Raw genomic sequence first — 21,527 nt, 5'->3', positions numbered from 1 at the left:
ATTTAGGGTAGTTTTAATATTGTTGAACTTTTTTTAATATTGTCTTTTCTGAGAAGTTCTTTATCTCTTATTCAATTCTAAATAACAATCTTGCTGGATAGAGTATTATAGATAGCAAGTGTTTCCCTTTCAGCTCTTTAAATATATCATGCTACTCCCTTCCATCTGCAAAGTTTCTGCAGAAAAATAAGCTGAAAGCCTTATGAGAGTTCCTTTACAAATGACTCTTTTTCTTGCTGCCTTTAGAATTTTTTTATTTGTTTATAAACAATAGACATTTATTTCTCCCTGTTTTGGAGGCTATAAGTTTAAGGTGAAGGCACCAGTAGATTTGGTGTCTGGTGAGGAATTCACTTCCTGGTTCATAAATGGCCATTTTCTTGCTGCGTCCTCACAAGGAGGAGGAATTTGATTTCTCTCTTTAATTTTTGCCATTTTAATTATGATATGTCTTAGAATGAGTCTATTTGGGATCATCTTGTTTGGGACTCTCTGTGCTTTCTCTACTTGGTTATCTGTTTTCTTCTTTAGGTTTGGAGGTTTTTAACTATAATTGCATCAAATCAGAATCTCCTTTTCTCTCTCCTTTCCTTCCAGGATCCCTATAATGTGAATGTTGGTATGCTTGATGTTATACCAAAGATATCTTGAAGAGTTTTCATATTTTTTAAATGTGCTTTTCTTTTAACAAAAGTCTCTGATTGAGTGATTTCCATTATTCTACCTTTCAGATCACTTATGCATTCTTCTGTATTATTTAATCAGCTATTTATTCTTTCTAGTGTGTTTTTAAATTTCAGTTATTAAATTATTCATTCACAATCAGGTCTTTTGTATATTTTATAGTCCCTTGTTAAATTTTTCACTATGTTCTTTCACCATCTATTCTTTTTCTTAATTCAGTTAGCATTCTTACTACTAATGTGTTCAACCCTTTACCTGGTAAATGATTTATTTCCATTTTATGATTTATTTTTCTCTTACTCTTTCAACTGAGACCAGTTCCTCTGCTTTCTCATTTTGCTTAGCTTTTCTATGAATTTAGGTGAAAGAGCTACCTGCAGTGGTCCTGAAGGGGTGTCCTTATATGGGAGGATCCCTATTCAGTTTACATGTGCCCAGTGCTTTGCTTGAAGAGGTGGATTTGATATAGGTACAAATCAAATGTTTTCTCAGTGTGTGATGGTAGTTATCACCTTGGTAGGTAGTGGGGCTGGACATGGAAGGAATAGAGCTGAAGGCAGGTGTGAGGCAGGGCTTTTCCTCTACTGAGTGGTATTTGTTGCCCAATCAGGGGTAAGGTTGAATCTCTAGTCGCTGAGGGTCAGGTCTGAGCTGGCTCCATTTCCTTTAAATATGTGCTCTCTGCTCTCCCAGCACTGAGATTCTTGCCCTAGAGGAGGGAGCGCTGAAGCAAGAGGGACTCATGCTTGCTCTTGGCTCATGACGGGACCCAGGCTGCAGCAGCCGCTACAGATGGGTATCCAAGCTGCCTCCAAGGTACCACCCATACACGTGCCAGAAACTATTGCCCTTGCCTTGCTCAGATGCAGCCTTGGGTCCAAGTTCTCTTTGTGCCTCACAGACAATCACTCCCCAAACTCCCCTAGCCCCAGCCTGCTGTGAACACACAGGGCAGGTGAGGCTTGTATGGCTCTCAGCACTTATCAGTGCACAGGCTGCGGTGGACTGGCTGCCGTCCAAGTTCCAAGCTGCCTCTAATGCACTGCCAGAGTACTCACCAAGAATGGCTGCCCTTACCCAACCCAGCTGCTAAGGGTGCAAGTCACCTCTTATCCCATGGCCCAGCTCTCTCCCCAGTTGTGGCAGCTTTAGGACTAGTGCGCTGCTGTGACGTGGAATAAGTGGCGCTGGGGTGTTCACTCATCTCAGGCTGGGGCATATGCCAGGGTGGTCATGGGAAGTCAGGCAGCCACTGGAATAGTTCTCAATCCGCCCTCTCCACTCTGGCTCCTGGACAAGTCAGTATGTGCAAGGGATTCTCATGAGTAAAGTCCAGCCTTCCCATGGTCTTTCTGTTACTCCCAGCAGCCCCCAAACAGCCAAGGAGGCTTGTTTTCCTTCTGTAGAAACTTCAGGCTGGAGTACCCAATAAGGGGTTTGAAATACTTCCTCCCCAGGGTAAATCTCCTCCTGTGTAATCTCCCTTTTCTTTGGAAACCCCTCCCAGGGGCACTCATCACTTGGCCTTTCCTATCCTAGTTCACGTATATCCTTCTCACAGCCTTGCTTATACAGGAGTCCTTCTGCCAGTCTCCAGTTATTTTTCAGTGAGGGTTGTCCCACATGTAGATGGCATTTTTGTGTGTTCACGGGGGGACATAAGTTCCCCTACCTCCTACTCTGCTATCTTGATCCCTGAATTTCTGAAGACTATTTCTTTGGTTCTTCTCTCTCCCTCTATCCACTTATCTATCTATTCATTTATTGATTGATTCAATAAATCTTTATTGAGCTCCTACTATATATTGAGCCCGATAAGGCAATGGCACCCCACTCCAGTACTCTTGCTTGGAAAATCCCATGGACGGAGGAGCCTGTTAGGCTGCAGTCCATGGGGTCGCTAAGTCGGACACGACTGAGCGACTTCACTTTCACTTTCATGCATTGGAAAAGGAAATGGCAGCGCACTCCAGTGTTCTTGCCTGGAGAATCCCAGGGACAGGGGAGCCTGGTGGGCTGCCATCTATGGGGTCGCACAGAGTCGGACACGACTGAAGTGACTTAGCATATATTGAGCACTATGGTAGGCTTTAGCAATGACACTCTGGCAAAAAAAAAGAGACCCACGATTGATTAAACTCTACCAAAGACCTTATCACTAAGTCTTTTTCTGAATAATGTCACAAAGTAACTCTCTTTGTTTACCCTCCCACAGAAATTTATCTGTATCACTAGCATGGTGTTCATATCATTCTCACTTTAGAAGGTATTTTGCTGAATAATAATCTAAATCATGATTGAGATAAAGATTAAAACAAAAAGAAAAAACATTTTTTAAACAATTCTTCAGCACCCAGTCTGGACTTTTGTTGTTCAGCTGCCTCTTCAAATTATCTTAATTATACCTTTCATGGCATTCATTAGAACACCTTAATTACTCTTTCTATATATATCTTTTATGTATGATAGCCAAGGTTATCAGAGTTACAAACGGTGGGCAGCAGTGATTAACAAAAATAAAATCTGCCAGTTGTCAGATAAAAGAAAAACTGAGACAAGTCTTACTCTTAAGCTTAATGGTACTAACAACACGTAAAAAAGTAGAAATTTGGAAGCAATGGTTGGAAAATTTTCCCGCCTGGAAATACTGAGGACATTTGTCTAGAAAAAGTTTCATCAAAAATAAGACCCTATGACGTAAAATAGGAGCTTCTTTTCCACTTTAAACATGAAATTCAGGGACTTCCCTGGTGGTCTAGTGGTTAAGACTCTGCACTTCCAAGGTAGGGGGCACAGATTTAATCCCTGGTCAGGGAACTTAGATCCCACATGCTGCGTGGCATGACCAAAAAAAAAAAAAAAAAAAAACAACCAAGAAATTCAGCCCTTATAAGCCTAGAAGATAAAAGATAAGAAGAGTTAAGTAACTGGGCTAAAAGCATCCTTAGGATATTTCCTTAATTCTGTTTGACAGATAGTAATTAAAATATGCAAGATATAATTCTATTTGGTTTTTTTTTACCTTTCTGTTTTTCCTCTGTACCATATTGTGCATTTTCAAATATTGTAGAGGAATTATGTGTCTCTGAGTGTAGTTTCTCAAGCTTCCGTAGACATGTGACTTTTGGTGGTGACAAAGTATTTCCAACAGACCTAGAGTCCACTGTAAAAGAAAAAATAACTAGAAGTTAAAAAATAATTTTCCAAAGTGAAGACATTCATGTACTTATCTTTATTTCATGGTCCTATATACTATAAGAGGCTTTAGAAAATGATAAATAAGTAGCACACACTTCTTTAAACTTGGGTTGAATCAGTAAACGAAAAATTTGGTTATTCCTAAAATACCTTACTCCGGAGAAGGCAATGGCACCCCACTCCAGTACTCTTGCCTGGAAAATCCCATGGATGGAGGAGTCTGGTAGGCTGCAGTCCATGGGGTCACTAAGAGTCGGACATGACTGAGCTACTTCACTTTCCCTTTTCACTTTCCTGCATTGGAGAAGGAAATGGCAACCCACTCCAGTGTTCTTGCCTGGAGAGTCCCAGGGATGGGGGAGCCTGGTGGCTGCCGTCTATGGGGTCGCACGGAGTTGGACACGACTGAAGTGACTTAGCAGCAGCAGCAGCAAGATACCTTACATGGCTATCATAAGGAGAAATAAATAAATGTAGACAAAAGGCAGAACAGATAAATTAATGTAGGCAGAAGGTAGAACAGGTGGTAGCTATTACAATCATTATTATTAACAAGAAAAAGCATCAGTGCATTTTGAAATTTATATAATATACATAATATATATGTATAGAAATAGAGGGAGTTTTAGTAAGCATATTCTAATAAGTTTTTATGAAGATGATGAAGGAAAAGATTAGTCATTTAAATTAATTGCAATCTTTGAGTTATATGGGCTATATTTTCAAGCTGGTTTACTTTTCCACGTTTGTGAAGAAATTGTAAGCTAACATTTATTTTTGAGCATTAGAGCAGAGTAGCAATGAGAGAATAGGATACTTCAGATTTATTTGTTGGTGATCATCTCTGATATCAATAGCGACAGATGTCTTGGTGTTTCAGGGAAAGCAGCAAGATAAGGAAGAAGAATTCAACTGGAAGAGAGTAGACATGCAGCTAATCTCATTTATGGATATAATAAATGCTATTTGTTGTTGTTCAGTCACTAAGTCACGTCTGACTCTGAGATCCCATGGACTACTGCACATTAAGTTGCTCTGTAGTTTGCTAAAATTCATGTCCATTGAGTAGTGATTCTATCTAACCATATCATCCTCTGCTGCCCCTTTGTCCTTTTGCCTTCAGTCTTTTCCAGCATCAGGGGCTTATCCAATGAATTGGTTTTTTGTATCAGGTGGCCAAGGTATTGGCACTTCGGCTTCAGCATCAGTCCTTCCAACGAATATTCAGGGTTGATTTCCTTTTGGATTGATTGGTTTGATCTCCTTGTAGTCCAAGGGACTCTCAAGAGTCTTCTCCAGCACCACAATTTGAAAGCATGAATTCTTTGGCACACAGCCTCCTCTGAGGTTCAACTTTCACATCTGTTCCTGACTACTGGAAAAACCATAGCTTTGTCTATACACACCTTTGTCATTAAACTTCACATAACCTCTGTTATCAACACTATAAAAATGTGGGATGAATAATTTCCAAACCTAAATTCATTCCATTTCAATTTTTAAAAGTATATTAGTGTATATTAAATTTAGTAGAATTTAAATATTGAATAGATATACACTCTTCAGGGACTGATGAGATCACAGTAAGTATTTTCTTCCAACAATTTACAAACTTAGCGAACTACAGTCTTTATTAGTGCATGTCCTTAAAATTATCCAAATATTTTCTCATTAGGGGCTGCAAATAAATATAATGTTGTCCTGCTATGGTGTTAATATGATTCTATAACATTAATGATATTTACTTAAAAAATCTTGGTATCGCCCTTATTTAAAGCTGACTCCTCCTGGCAATAATATTCATTTTACCTGGTAGAATGAAGACATCAAAGAAGAATGAAATAGAGAAAAAGAGAAGGATCTTCATTGCAAATGATTTCTTAGGAGAAAACCATCCACAGATCTTCTGTTTTAACTCAGGTGTTGTTGAAAGAAGAAAGAAAAGAATCTTTGATTACTGAGGCTTATTAAGGGTAAGAACATTTCTATGCTTGGTTGAATAGTACGATGTTCAAAGGTACTGTTAGTAGAAAAAAGCTGATGCTTTGCCACACAAAAATGCAATCTATTATACTGATTCCTTTTGAGATCACTTTCTTTAAGAAACTTTTAACAGTTAACAAGATTATGGGCATAAATTGCTATGAGACCAAGGTTGGAAATAAAACTGCAGTAATCATGTGACATTCCAAAGTATGTTTTGTAAATCACATATACTATTTTAATGTCAGAAAGGTAAAAAATGAGTTTCAATATAATGGGAAATTGAGAACAGAATTTTAGACTGAAATTACCACTGAGCAAATTTAATTTTTTATACATAAATATACTGAATACCAGAGCGGTCAGGTGACTTCATGATACATATCGTTTTATTTACAATATATATGAACATAAATAATGACAGCATAATAATGCACTTGGAAATTATTTGTACTCTGAAGGAAAGCCAGTCTCCTCAAGCAGGATTTATAAATTTCAATGCATAAACAGCCTAGGTTAAAAAGTGAGATTGCATTTCTCTCTGTCTTTTTTTCTATGTAGCTTGGAGTTATTTCTGAACTCATCCACAAGTTTTCCATGGTTTATTATAGTAGATAGTGAAGAAGAGCAGCTGAAATTGTTCCCTAGCTCCCATAAGTAAAGGTTAGGAGCAATGGTCTATTGATTCTGTCTTACCACACCCGAGAAGGGCACTAAGAATCAGTGTACAAAAGAGTTCTGGTCAGCATTAGTCACCCTTGGTTTATAGCAACAGAGGCTTTTGCTATTAAAATACGTGTAGATATTTAGCATCTCAGCAAAGCTTCCTGAAAAAGGAATAATGAGTTATATCTAAGAATTGTTTCCTTCTGCAACCAATTTCTTCACTCTATAAAACATGAATTAAAAATGAAGAACTATTTTTGGAAGCTAAGGACTTGCTTGGAGCACATGATTGAGAATTAACATCTGACATAGATTAAGATCACTTAGGCATAAGTCTATGTAAGAATGACTGATTCAACAAAAATTAATCCAACTCCTACCATGTGCCTATCCCTGCTCTAGTTGCTGTAGCGTATATGCGGGAAGATAAGAGTGTTTGATTGCTGTGAATGAGGATAAATACCAGCTTGAGTCACTAAAATTCAAATTCAAACTCTATTAAAATAACTTTTTGGTACTTTCTCTGTTATCAGAACTCCTGTAAACAAACATAAGAGCAGAGAAGAAAGGTCTCTCATTGATTTTCTATTTTATTCCTTTCCAAAGATGTTACAAATGTGTAATATCATTACCTTCCTTCAAGGATCGCAACCAATTAGAAATTTATCTTGGATATTTCTTTTATTAAATCTGGAGAAAAAAACAGAAAAATTATAACAGAACTGCTGATTCACTTAGGATACTTTGTAACCCAAAGTCTAGTCCCATGGAGAATATGGAAACTACTTATCTTTTTGACCAGGAAAGCATCATTTCATTCTCTCAGTCTGAAAGTCCAACATGTTAAACACATTCTACAGAATCTATATCACAAGGTAGAATTAGAGGACTCCTTTCAACACTTATTATTTGGATATGAGAATACATAATATTTAAATTGCTTTTGTTTTACAAATGTGTGAAGAATTTAAAATCATAGAAAACTGGATAATTTAGGTATGTTTGGTTCATTGACTGGGAATCTATGACCATCTTGTAGAAATTTTAGATATTTAGGAAAATAAATAAGAAGATCTTCTTACTGCTTTGAGAACTTCAGATTATTTTTCTTTTTTTTTTTAATTTTATTTTATTTTTAAACTTTACAAAATTGTATTAGTTTTGCCAAATATCAAAATGAATCCGCCACAGGTATACATGTATTCCCCATCCTGAACCCTCCTCCCTCCTCCCTCCCCATACCATCCCTCTGGGTCGTCCCAGTGCACTAGCCCCAAGCATCCGGTATCGTGCATCGAACCTGGACTGGTAACTCGTTTCATACATGATATTCAAAATACATGAAAAAATACATGACAAATCAATAGGAAAAATGCCATTACAGTTATATGAAAATAGTTCTTGTTTGTCTTCTGAGTATATTTTCCCTGTAGCACAAAGTTCAACATTAAAGATTGTATATCACAACATTTCTAGCCTATGGATTTTGAGAATCTAGTAAGAAAAGCCTAGATGGCAGGAATTAAGGCAAAAACTAGTACATTGAGTGTATTAATAAGCTTATTTTATTATGCTTCATTTGTCTCTTAACTTCCTAATTCTCCTTTTTAAATTATAGAGAAGTAAATTATTACTGGAGTTAGTGATTTGGGGTCCACAACATTTAGGTTTATTAAAAACCATTCCTTGGATATAAAAATGCACAAGATGTATTTGCTCTCTACTGATTGAGAAATAAGGGGAATTACTTCCTTTGGATCCTGAGACTAACCTTTTTGGGAGTAAAATCTCCCCAATTCCTTTATTTTTAAATGATTTTTATTTTTTTAATCATCATAAAAATGAATTTTCAATTTTTCCAAATACCTTATGGGAAAAAAGCAAGAGGAAAATAGCAAATCCAAACTAAGAAATCAACTGTAAAAGGACAGCTATAAAAAGAGACATGGAAATTTTCAAATTTTAACAAACTGCTTCTTTTTGAACTGTGGGGCCCAAACTATTCCACTACCTCTGTCCAAAACCAAAAAATCTATGAAAAAATTTCCTGCTGAGGACCCTTACTTGGCAGCCTCTCCCAGGGGCTCACTTGAGACCTGGGACATGACCATTCTCTCATGTCCAATTTTTTCCATTGTAGGAAAATGAGAATTCCAAGCTTCTCATAGGAAAGAATTCAAGAGTCTGTCATTTTGATAACTACTAGACTACAGGACTCTTGGAGGACCATCTAAGTCCCTTCCACAAATCACATTAACAAACTGAAAAATAAAAACCATATCATCATCTCAACAGATGCAGAAAAAGGTTTTGACAAATGCAATACCCATTTATGATTAAAAAAAAAAAACAAAAAATAACTCTCCAGAAAGTAGACATAGAAGGAGCCTACATCAACACAATAAAGGCCATATATGACCAACTCACAGCAGACACATTCTCAACAGTGAAAAACATAGAGCATTGCCTCAAAGATCAAGAACAAGACAAGGATGTCTACTCTTGCCACACTTATTCAACATAGTTTTGGAAATCCTAGCCATAGCAATCAGAGAAAAAAGAAAAAGAAAAGGAATCCAAGATGGAAAAGAAGTAAAACTTATTTTATGCAGATGACACAATACTATACATAGGAAATCCTAAAGATGTTACCAGAAAACTACTAGAGCTCATCAATAAATTTGGTAAAGTTGCAGGATAAAAAATTAATACACAGAAATCTCTTGCATCCTATTTTTACCAAAGGCATTTATGAATTTAGTAAATGATTTCCTAGGGAATAATTTCATATATGAGCACTACTAGGCCGCTGAGAGAAAAATAATGGGGTAAGTGTCCTTTTCCTTCCAGTAATGCACCAAACTGTTTAGAGACTGCAAACACTCCTCATCTGAGGACATTATTTAGAGCCCACCAAGAGACAGGTGCTATGGTGTCTCAGATGGTAAAAGCATCTGCTTGCAATGGCAGAGACCAGAGTTTAATCCCTGGGTTTGGGAAGATCCCCTGGAGAAGGAAATGGCAACCCACTCCAGTACTCTTGCCTGGAAAATTCCATGGATGGAGGAGCCTCGGAGGCTGTTACAGTCCATGGGGTCACAAAGATTCGAACAGACTGAGCGACTTCACTTTCACCTTCAAGAGACAGAAAGCGTATGATATGAGATTTACTTTTGGCATAGCAAACAAAGAGGACATGTTATTCCTGTAGAAAGGCTCTTGATTAAGATAATCTCAGTGGTCTCCTCACCTTGGCTAACTGTAAATAAGTTTCTTCCTGGCAGTCGGCCCCCAGTCTCCCTTTTCTTAAAGCATTTACTTGAGAAAACGCACAATATAAATTCTTTTTCTTTGAGATGTAGATAGTTTCCCAGTTTCATCCTAGTTTTACAACCCCAGAATGTCTTTCTCAAGGACCTTTTCAAGAAATGGATGATATCCAAGGTTTGCTAACCTGTTAGGCTGGTGGTAGAAAAAAGTAAAAAATGACTATGCACTCAGATATTGAGATTTGGATGGATTTTAGAGTGTTTTCAAGAAACAGACAATAAAGAATGCAATGTGTGTATTAAGTGATGGTGAGAACATATTCCAAATGATAAGAAGATACTCACGACATCTCTGTAACTTCATGGGATGTGCTAATGGCAGGGGATGGGGGGAGAAAACTTTTTGGATAGATGCTTGAACAGATACAGTGTCATTTGGAGAGAAGAAAGGGCAATTTTGCAAATGGTAAGATAAATCAGAGGAAAGTAACCCCATGAGAAATCAATTCAAGGTAAAGGAAATTGCTTAGATTTGATACAGCAAAACAAATATAATTTAGGTGACCTTGAAGTGATAATGCTTTTCTGTGATCTTCAAACTGGAAACTGTGCTCATAAAGTGAAATCTTCAAGGCTGAACCCCCAAGAACACTCTGTAATATCAAGCACAGATAACACAACTAATTAAAGAGGGAAAGTTCTTACTGAACAACCTGTAATATTTCAACCAACCACAAGGCTATTACAGAATAAACTGTTCACTAAAATGCCACATGCCCTTTGATCGAAATCTATGCTCCACTGATACTCTAAGTACTGATAGTCTTTAGTGATAAAATTTTATTACATAGTGCAAATAATAAAAGTTATGTCTTTGTGTGAGACAAAAGTGGGGGGAAAGACAATGAAAGCAATCAGGGCACAAAAACACAGAGGAAGACAGAACTATGGTTTGGCTTGAAACCCTTGCTCATTAAACATTTCCTGACTTACAAAATTCATTAATATTTATGTCAGATGTGAAAAAATGTTGCCTGTAGATTAGGGCAACATTGGAACATTTTTTGTGTGAAGCTAATATTTATCTGAGAATCCTCCTTGTTCCTTTGATCACTGATGTAACTCCTCTTGGTTCAAGGTCACAGAAGCATGCGGAGTGGAGCTGTTCACCAGTGTACGGCTCCAGAATGTTCAGGTTAGAAGAAGAAGAACCAGAACATGATTATCTTTTTTTTCTTTTCCCTTAACTATGTCACTGAGGGTTAAGGAAATGACTTCACTGTACTTTTTGCATAAAGAAGCTACTCGTCAAAAGCTTTATTTTTTTCATTTAATATTGAGTGCTTTCAGAGGGATAATGGAAAGCTTTCGTGAAAATTACATTTTCTTTTTAGTTATAGCACAATTTTATGTTCACAGTCCCAGAATATAAAAATGTAAAAAAAAAAAAAAAAGTTTCTGTGTGTGCTCAGTTGTATTCGACTCTTTGCGACTTCATGGACTGTTGCCCACCAAGCTCCTCTGCCCATGGAATTTTCCAGGCAAGAATGGAAAGAATGGCAAGAATTCCTACTCCAGGGGATCTTCCCAACCAAGGGATTGAACCGCGTCCCTTGTGTCTCATTCTTTATCACGAGTGCCACCTGGGAAGCCCCTCCCCCACAAAATATATAATCATCTTTTATACATCTCAGTATTCTCCTTGAATGTGAAGAATTAGCTAGAAAGAAGTCTAATGCCTCTTCCTTGCTCAAAAACTCTTAAAATTAAAAAAAAAAAAATACTGTGCATCACTATATTGAGTATTGGGTCTTCTCAGTGGCTCAGACAGTAAAGAATCTGTCTATAATGCAGGCTACAGTCAGGTGGGCTACAGTCCATGGGGTCACAAAGTTGGATGCAACTGAGTGACTTTCATTTCACTTCTTCACGCTGAGTATTATACTAGACACTTCCCATGTGATCTGACATAACTTTACTGGGTGGTTATTGCTATCTTCATTTAAAGAGAAGGGAAACAGATTCATAAATAGTATATAGTTTAGGTTATGCAAAATGCTATAACAGAGAAACCCAGATGTGTACAATGCCTTAAACATGATAGAAGTTTCTTTCTTTCCCATGTAATGTCAAAATGGGTAACATTGATCTGTAGGGGGTGTATCTTCCAAGCTGTAGATTTTAAGACCCCAGTCCTGTTCTCTGGGTTGGGAAGATTCTCTGGAGTAGGAAATGGCAACCCACTCCAGTATGCTTGCCTGGAGAATTCTGTGGACAGAGGAGCCTGGTGGGTTATACTTTGTGGGGTCACAAAGAGTCAGACACGACTGAATGACTAACACTTTCACTTTCCTCTTCCATCTTAGGATTCTATTACTTTCCAACATGTGGGTTTCAAGGTGACTGAGGAAAGTGGAGGAGAAACAGACTCTTATATGGGCTATTTTATGGAACAGTCCTAAAAATATTACATACTACTTCCTTTAACCAGAACTCAGTCAGGTGGGCACTTTTAATTCTAAAATAGGCTGAAATATGCCTATTGTGATATCAGAAGGAAGAGAAAATTAATTTGGGAACAGCGAGCCAGTCTTAAGCCCAGTTAACTTTTCTGGTCAGCAAGTATCCATTAACATTTTTGTCCCATATGTAAAACAGCCTTGCCGCCTTCCCAAACTCTCATTTCAACCAAACAGCTACTGAAGAATACAGCATCTTCTAGTACTGTGCAATCTTTCTCTCAGATCTAGATATAATGTTAAAATATAAGTCATTTTCCAAGAGATAGGTACAAGAATAATCACAACAATATCATTTGTAGTAGCGTATCATTGGAAACAAATTTCATGGAGGAGAATGAATAACCTGTGGTCTGTTCAAAATGGCCAGTTAGTGCAAAGAACCCCAGCGACATCCAAAAATATAGATGAATTATAGAAATCTAATATACATGACCTGTATACAAGTCTAACATTTGTGTTACAATATGCTGTGTAAACTATGCTAATATTGCACTGGCAGGTGGTATACATCCTTTCTAGAAAAATATCCCTGCTATATTGAGCACCTTCTTTGAAAAGTTTACTTTGGGTAGGAATGTATTCTCTAAGTGCAAGTAAATAAAAGCACCTGCACAAGAAAACAAAAATAATTTGTTGCCCCAGGAAACTGAGATACCGAAAGCCAGGCAGAGACAGCAGACTGCTCATGCCACAGTGTGAATCCTCCCAGTGACTCCTAAATCTTCACTAAACTACTATATCTAAACACCGCTTACATTGAAGTGAAGATTTTGGAGTAACTAAAGAAGAAAGTCAGTTTTAAACTGATAAATTATCTAGAGCTGAGTGGTCCAAAGGGATTGACAGGGAATGGAGTTCCCCATTATCCACGGAAATGGCAATCATGAGACTTATGTGAATTAAAAAGAAAATATATTCTTTTTGTACATCTCAGTGTTACATGAGTAAATGTGTCACTTTGTAAAACAGTAACAAGCAAGTCAATGAACAAGCAAATCAATGAAGTCAAAGCTCAGCAGTTTGGAAATTTCCTGAAGAATGTTTTTTAACCATATGTGGCCCCAAAGTTTATGAATTTCCACTTGTTAGACTTTACTATGATTATTGTATTCAAAGTACTGGTAACAAATTTTAAAAAAATATACCAAGTCAACCATATTTAAATAAATAAAAAGGAAAAAAAGTAAGACAGTTATATTTCAATAAATAAAACAAAATAAAATATGCTTCCTTAAATAAAATCGGGTTTCCCAGGTGGCATTAGTGGTAAACAACCTGCCAATGCAGGAGACATAGAGACGTGGGTTCAATCCTGGATTGGGAAGATCCCCTGGAGGAAGGCATGGCAACCCACTCCAATATTGTTGCCAGGAGAATTCCATGGACAGAGGAGCTGGGCTACAGTCCATGGGATTGTCACAAAGAGTCGGACATGACTGGAGTGACTCAGCATGCACACACAAGAATAAAGTTACATATTTTATTTAATGTTTTTATTCTCAAATTGATTAACATACATAAGTTTTTTCTTTTTAAGTAAAAAAGCCCTAGCCTAAAGAAACATCTTTTTTTTAACAGAGGTTTCTGTAAGACCACCTCATACTATACTTATTGTTTCATGGGAATCCATGATGCTTAAAATCATTTAATATCAAATTCGATATTATGTTCATTTAGTGTTTTAAGCTATATTCTTTACTATTTTCAATAATTTTCATCAGAGTTTGGCTTTAACAATCATCTCCTCTCTCTTTCTTTTATCTTGAATACCACTTTCTCCTTTAAATGAACCCCACTTTCTTCAAAGTAAGAAAAAAGAGAAAATAATTTATTCAGTGTTTCTTCTGTGTAAGGTTGGGTTCTAGATGTGTGTGTGTGTGTGTGTGTGTGTGTGTTAGTAGCTGGTCATGTCCGACTCTTTGTGACCTCATGGACTGTAGCTTGACAGGCTTCTCTGTCCAAGGAATTCTCACCAGGCAAGAATACTGGAGTGTGTTGCCATTCTCTTTTCCAGGGAATCTTCTCAACCCAGGGATGCAACCCAGTCTGCCACACTGCAGGCAGACTTTTTACTATCTGAGCCACCAAGACTCTTCCCAATCCAGGGACGGAACCCGGGCCTCTCATATCACAGACAGACTCTTCCCCACTGAGTCACCAGTGCTCTGGATAAGGAAGTGTTTAAAAAAAAAGAAAAGAAAAGGTAGGGTTCATACAAACCTAGGCCAAACTTTAAGTCACCTAAACCACTGATATTAATAAAGATTTGTTAATATATTTTATAGTAGTTCAGGAAAACACTTCATCGATATTCAAGAAACATGTCAGAATTCTAAAACCAGGAGGACTGAATCTCATCAATGATTGCCTGAAACTATTTCTTCCTATGAAGGAAGGCTTTTCCTTATGTCTACCTCATCGTTTAAAAATGAGCATTTTAAATTGTGAAACCTGAACATACGTTTCAAACAAAATAGGTGATGGTCTTATGAAAAGATTAGGAATAAGGGAGCAAGATTTCTTGGATTGGTTGTCCCGAGTCAAACACTGATGGACGAACTAAAGCCCTTTTTCAATTTTTTTTTTGACTCAATGACAATAAGTTATTTTCCTTTTTTAACAGGGATATTGTATTAATAATGACTTATGAACAAGAAACAATCTGCCGAAGATGGTTTGAAATATCTAGAGACTTATATTTGTGACATGAACTGAGAGTAAAGCTGTGTTTGCCCTTCCTTTGTCAGAAAGGTCAAATGTCTCAAAGCATTTAATTTAAAAAGAAAAAGAAAAGTGCACAAAGCACAGCACTATTTCACCAGTTGAAATGGCTCTGGAGTCTTCCATCAACTTCAGGAATTAGTTTCCAAGTGTTGCCTGCTTTCATTCAGTCTGCAACCAGCATGGAGCAGACCACCTGCTGTGAAATAAGGGTGTAGCGACCAGCAGTTATTATAGCAGTAGCCATAAGTTTATTGCTTATTGGTACTAAACTTAAATCTTTGTAATTTTGAATTACTGAGTTAGCTTAGATTTATGGAGATGCACAATCATTTAGAATGGCATTCATTCCAGAAGGGTATATTATCTAAACCAATTTTCTTATAGAGCTGCAATTGCTATGCTATAGTTACGGTTGTATCAGCATTTCCATTATAAAGTCCTATTTTCAGGGTTTTATAATTTGACCATAAAATTCTCTCCTTGTTGAAACTTGGCAAACAAGGTCTGAGGCATAGAACTCAGTTTTTTTTTTTTTTAAATTAAAAACAACAAAAAAAATACACACTTGTTTGGTCTATTCAGCCATTTTAGGCATTAAGTCTGCAAACAACAAAAATATACTAACTATATCTAGACAGATGGAAAGCAGTGGGGAAAAGAACAATTAGTCAAAACACCAAGATGTAGAAATGGTCAATTTCTATCAGTTAGTTACATGTTAAGTTCCTGCCAGGGTAGGAAGAACAATGGTCTGAATGGTTTGAAGATGCAAATGAAAATCTCACCAATGCTAGTAGCAAACCAGGAATTGGGGCAAACCATCTCTGAAGATCAGATTCCTCATCTAGGAGGAGGACAGAATTATACTTCTCCTATAAAGGTGTGAGAATCCAATAGAAACAAAATCTTTGACATTTGTAAAAGCAGTTTATAAGCACGTAATATTATTTCTTTGGCTGACAATAGCTCGTTCTTCTAAACTTCCAAGTCTTAGGGTCCACACTACTTTTTAAAATTTATAACATGTGCATAGCTCTCCCCCAGATATATTGCAAACTCATGGAGTAGAGAATGTCTCTCTTTGTCTCCAAAGTGACACATAAAATTATTTGTTGAATTCATGGCAAATTAAACTGGTTTTACGCTATCCTTTCACAACTGAAGAGTGGTTGCCTGACTATATTTTGCATACAATCATGGTTTCTAGTTAGAATTGCTGCTGCTGCTGCTGCTAAGTTGCTTCAGTCATGTCCGACTCTGTGCGACCCCATAGATGGCAGCCCACCAGGCTCCCTCGTCCCTGGGATTCTCTAGGCAAGAACACTGGAGTGGGTTGCCATTTCCTTCTCCAATGCATTTTCTAGTTAGAATTAACCCACCCTAAAAACATGACTGCTGCCCTCTAGTGATCATCAGGGAATGTGCACATGGTGTACCATGGCGAGGCCAGAATCATGACAGATTAATGGGGATTTATTGTTTATAATTTAGAGAGTACATAAAACAAATCATAAGTCCTTAAGAGTCTAAAATATTCAGTACAAAAAAGCGAAGGCATTTCTCAGTGTTGTATTAATGCAAATGTTGAAGAATGAAGGCTATGATGACGGACTGCTTACGGTCAATCCTGACTCTACTGCTTGTCTGCTTTATACATTAGCAAAATACCTAGTAAGTCAGGAGACCTAATTTCCCATCTGTGAAATTGAGGGTAATAGTAACAATCACATCTGAAGGCTATCCTAATGATTATAGGGTATTCCCTGTAATCATGGACATTTCAGTGATGTCCATGAAAACCTTCACTCCTATTAAGTACTAGACAAATGTTAGCTATCCTTATGTTGTACATTCTGCTGTTTCATTGTGAGTATAATATTCTTTCCAAAACTGTCATTCATAAAGAGTGTTTTCTTTAAAGTGTTTTCTTTGAATACTTTGTTTAAACAAGCTTAAAGAAATTGAAATTGGGGGGAAAAAACCCAAGTGAATGTTTCTTTTACTATTTAAGGTATAAAATATAAGTCAGTTCTTAACCTTCAGCACACTTATGATTCTTTCACTTATGATATAAAAATGTAATTAAGAATCATTAAGGCCCTGGGATCAGCACTGAACAGAGTAAAGATGTGGTCTTCACTATGCAGAAATGTACACTCACCTGGTACACAGACACAGTACTCAGGCACTTTAGAGTTGGAGGCAGAGAAGGTGAGCACTGCAAGAACTGGGTTTCAGTTCAATCGCTGTGTAAACTTTAGAAAGCTCCTGTGCCTCAATTTCCTTATCTACAGCATGCAGAGGAATGTCCATAAAGTATGTAGTGTAGTAACTGGAGCATTCTAGAGCTGAAACATCTAAGAAGTCCATCTCATTAGGACGTGTCCATGGCAGTTACATAATCCCATCCATGATAGTCAGCGAGTGAGAAATGATTTTTATTTGCTGGGGGAGGGAAAAATTAGAACCAAATAACTTATAACCTCCAAAATGGACAGGAGGCCAACATTTTTTCTACTTTTCAAAGATATCTCAACTTTCTGAGTCCTTTCACACTCAGAAGAGAATTATTTGCTATAGAATCTGTAGAAAGGTGGACTTTTTCCTACTGATCTAGTTATGCGAGGGGTAAGTTCAGAGTGAACTGTCTGTGTGAGACAGTTGTTAGAAAGAAAACGAGACACTATAGGAAAGCTGCCATTCTACAGGACATATGCTAGAAAATTAGAATACATTGTCTTCCCTGAGTTAAGAATATTGATCCTAAATTCAGGGAAGGGGTACAATAAATAGAGATACTATCTGGAAAGTGGCTTATTCCTTCTGGGATTTTACTTTCTCTCACTTGGAAGGATAATTTGCCTAGGACTTAAGTCCTCAGAGACAAATTTTCATATTCCACCTGTTATGGGATAGGGATACATGGAAAAAGATTATATAAACAAGAAGAGATACTGAGAAAGATGGGGGTGTGAAGAAAGATGAGAGTCTGAAGGGGATGGTTTGAGGAGGAGCCACCTAATAGTCCTGTGTTCACCTCTGTGGTTCACTTCAGTGAACATCTAGGTGGCATACTCTTAGTTCTGTGTTACAAAACTCAACAGGCACACGTTCAATGTATGCTAAATTATGTGATTGGAATTCAAACACAAATTAAAAATAGACCCATGTTCTCAAAGAGATTATGGTTTAGTGGGAGAAACGGACTAACTCTGAAGATTTTAATAAAATATGATAAGGGCTTTCACAGAATATGGGCCAATAATACTTTGAGAATACCTTAGAGGGACAGAGAGTGTTGAGAGGAAGTCTAAAATATTTTCTGAGTGAGATTGTATACCGGAAGGTTTTAGTGAGAGCGATTTTTCATCAAAGAGAGGCGAACGTGTTACTGACCGAGTGGAGAACATGAGCAAATGCTTTTTGTTAGCCTGCTCCCCCCACCCTCCCCACCCCTTATTCCCTCCACCACACCCACCGCCAGCCCCATCACATCCCCGAGTCTCTCTCTGTAGCATGCTGGGCTGGGTCTCAGGTGCACACACATGAATGTGACCAGTATTTACTCACAATGAATCATCCTCATGTTGGATGGACCAGTTACAAAAGGTGGGCATAATAAGACCTCACTAGACTTTGTAAATACAGGTAGATCCTGATACTGTGTTGGAATGAAACCAGCAAATTAGTCCACACTTTTTAGGATTTGGGCTACTTTCTTTGATGGAGCAGTAACCAGGAAATCTGTAGGGACTGACTACTCTTGAAACTGCGTAGTCACTGTTTCTGTAGTGTGTATACTGTAATGAAAAAGATGCACTAGCAAATTGACCATCAAAAGGGGCAAGGTCATCTGTAATGTAAACACAGCACATACCTGGAAGCTTCAAGAATTTATAACATCAGGCCTCTAATTCAGCATAATTCAAGGAGTCTAGTCTAGTGAGAAATTCTAGAAGAAGTGGTAGTGATAGGAGAATTGGTAGGAGTTAGCTATAGGAGTGGAGAAGGAAATGTCAACCCTCTCCAGTGTTCTTGCTGGAGAATCCCAGGGATGGGGGAGCCTGGTGGGCTGCCGTCTATGGGGTCACACAGAATCGGACACGACTGAAGTGACTTAGCAGCAGCAGCAGCAGCTATAGGAGTGACTGGGCTTGGGGAGAGGAGCCCCAAATGTGCCAAGATACCATACAGATTATTTTGAATTAAAGTTTACTTGAGAAAGAGTCTGTATAAGAAGAACACTCTGACCCACTTTGTTCCCCTGAAATCAGGGGAAAAAAGCTCCTATGGGAATGCATCCTCCCTACGCTAGGAGGATGGAGGTCATCCTTATCACAGGAGATATGGAATATGAGCCCGAGCAAGTTTTATAAGCAAACTTTGTTACTTCATTAATTTGCCACCCTAAGCAAAAACCCTTTTGATTTCAAACATAATCATTATCTCCAACAGCAGTGGAGTACAAAATATTCCTGTGTATAGACAGAGGAATACACTGGATTACAGAAACAGAAGTGTCTTGGTGGCACCTGGATGTATTACCCACAGCTGAAGACAGACTAGAAAGAGATGTAGATTTGAGAACAGGGGAAGAGAGATTTTGGCATATTGAAGCTCTTGGGGTCTCATCACTTTTATTGAAAGACCCAGATCCCTAGTGCTGCACCTCTTAGCTCTACCAAGACAAACTTTGTCACCATCCTTCACTAACTCTATGTCCTTAGCGAGGCAATGTCATCTCATTGGACCTCAATTATCTAATCTAGCAGTAATCATACATTAGAGACAGGGCCTATTTTGAGAGTTCTTAAAATATTTGTATATATTTTCCCCTAGCTGCTTCATAAGCTGTTCTAGTATTTTTCCCATTAAAAAGTCTTTCTTTGGATTTAGATTACTCGTATCTCCAAGAACTCCTATTTAAAATAAAATTTCCTTGACATATAAGAATAACAGTTATGAAACAGTGTTTACTTTGTCAGACACTGCCCTAAATAACTTGCATATTTTAATTCATTCAATCTCTTAAAAGCCCAGTAGGTAGGTACTATTTTTATTATCCATTTTAGAGATGAAAAAACTTGGGAAAGAAAAGTCAAAAAACTTAATCCAGGTCTCACAGCTAGTGGTAGGGTTTGAACCCTCACAGCCTAGCTCCAGAGTCTGTGCTTTGATGACTTAAACTACTATTAGGGTCTTTAGTCGGAGAAGGCAATGGCACCCCACTCCAGTACTCTTGCCTGGAAAATCCCATGGACGGAGGAGCCTGGTAGGCTGCAGTCCAGGGGGTCGTGAAGAGTCGAACACGACTGAGCGACTTCACTTTCACTTTTCACTTTCATGCATTGGAGAAGGAAATGGCAACCCACTCCAGTGTTCTTGCCTGGAGAATCCCAAGGTCGGGGGAGCCTGGTGGGCTGCCGTCTATGGGATCGCACAGAGTCGGACACGACTGAAGTGACTTAGCAGCAGCAGCAGCAGCGTCTTTAGTAGGATAAATTGTTAATGAAGAATTACATTAGTCAGATCTGAATGCCTGATAAGTGCAATCAACTTATAGGATAAGGTTTTTCCAGAATGAGATTCATGGCTGATGAACTGTAGTGAGAAGTAACGATGCTGTACTGTTTAATGCTCGGTTAGGCACCATGTTTAAGCTCCTGGACATTTGGGTGTAAAAGAGGATGTGCCTGGTGGAATGGGTATAAATAGGGACAAAAGAGTTACAAAGGAGGAGGAATCCATAAAAGACACGTTCAGATAGTTTCTTCTGACAGCATCTATCTGCCCCGAGTATTTCCATAGTAATCGATACATGTTTACCTGTTTGTATTTCCGCAGATAAGTTACTTGCATAATGTGGTACCAAGTTCTTGATCAATTTGTTGAAAAGTGAGAGTCTTTGGAGACAAAGAATCTGTAGAGCATTTCAAATATTTGATAGCACTTTCCCCTCCCTGCCTCCATTTGTTTTCATCTCCCTCATTTTATCTTGATTCTGTTGTAACAGATGCCGATGGAGTTTTTGACACTGAGAATGCCAGATCTATCATTAATGTGTTGCCAAACTGGGGAAGATTTACTAACAATATGTTTTGCCTGCATCAGTTCGCTTCTTTTAATAGAGAGACTCATTTGAATAACATCTGAATAAGGGAGTTAATAATAGTAGCCTAGAAGCGAAAGCCAGATTGGATTAATGAGCAACTGACCCGAATCTTCACCCTGAATTAAAATTGAATGGCATTAGAATAATTTTGGAGGCACAAAATGTTCTGTCAATTCTAAACCCTCCTTCCACCCTTTTCCTGTTTCTCCTCCTGCTACAATATTTTTAACACAGAACTTGCCTCTGCCCCTTCTGGCTTTACTTGGGAGTCTAAGAAAGAACGTATTGGATTGACATTAAAGTTATTTCATAATATGAGCAAAAATATTGTTCTGAAGTTGGTTAGAAATTTTAATTCTTCAGAGATGA

General features: G+C 37.8%; 1 non-coding gene across 4 annotated transcripts in view; it reads right to left on the bottom strand.

Annotated features, from left to right (window-relative positions):
* The window catches only part of LOC102395067, a 43,400-nt gene that overhangs the window by 3,046 nt on the left and 18,827 nt on the right, over positions 1–21,527 (bottom strand). Inside the window, exons 2-5 of one of the 4 annotated variants that reach the window (XR_006545209.1) lie at positions 10,366–10,453; positions 7,164–7,221; positions 5,692–5,797; positions 3,707–3,847 (exon numbers count right to left, since the gene is read on the bottom strand). This is a non-coding gene — a transcript (uncharacterized LOC102395067). The remainder of the gene's footprint in view (positions 1–3,706; positions 3,848–5,691; positions 5,798–7,163; positions 7,222–10,365; positions 10,454–21,527) is intronic. The other 3 variants (XR_006545207.1, XR_006545210.1, XR_006545208.1) reach the window with 3 other exon arrangements.

The sequence above is a fragment of the Bubalus bubalis genome, chromosome 2 (assembly GCF_019923935.1).
Source record: "Bubalus bubalis isolate 160015118507 breed Murrah chromosome 2, NDDB_SH_1, whole genome shotgun sequence".
Lineage (NCBI taxonomy): Eukaryota > Metazoa > Chordata > Mammalia > Artiodactyla > Bovidae > Bubalus > Bubalus bubalis.
This window is presented reverse-complemented; position numbering and strand designations above follow the sequence as displayed.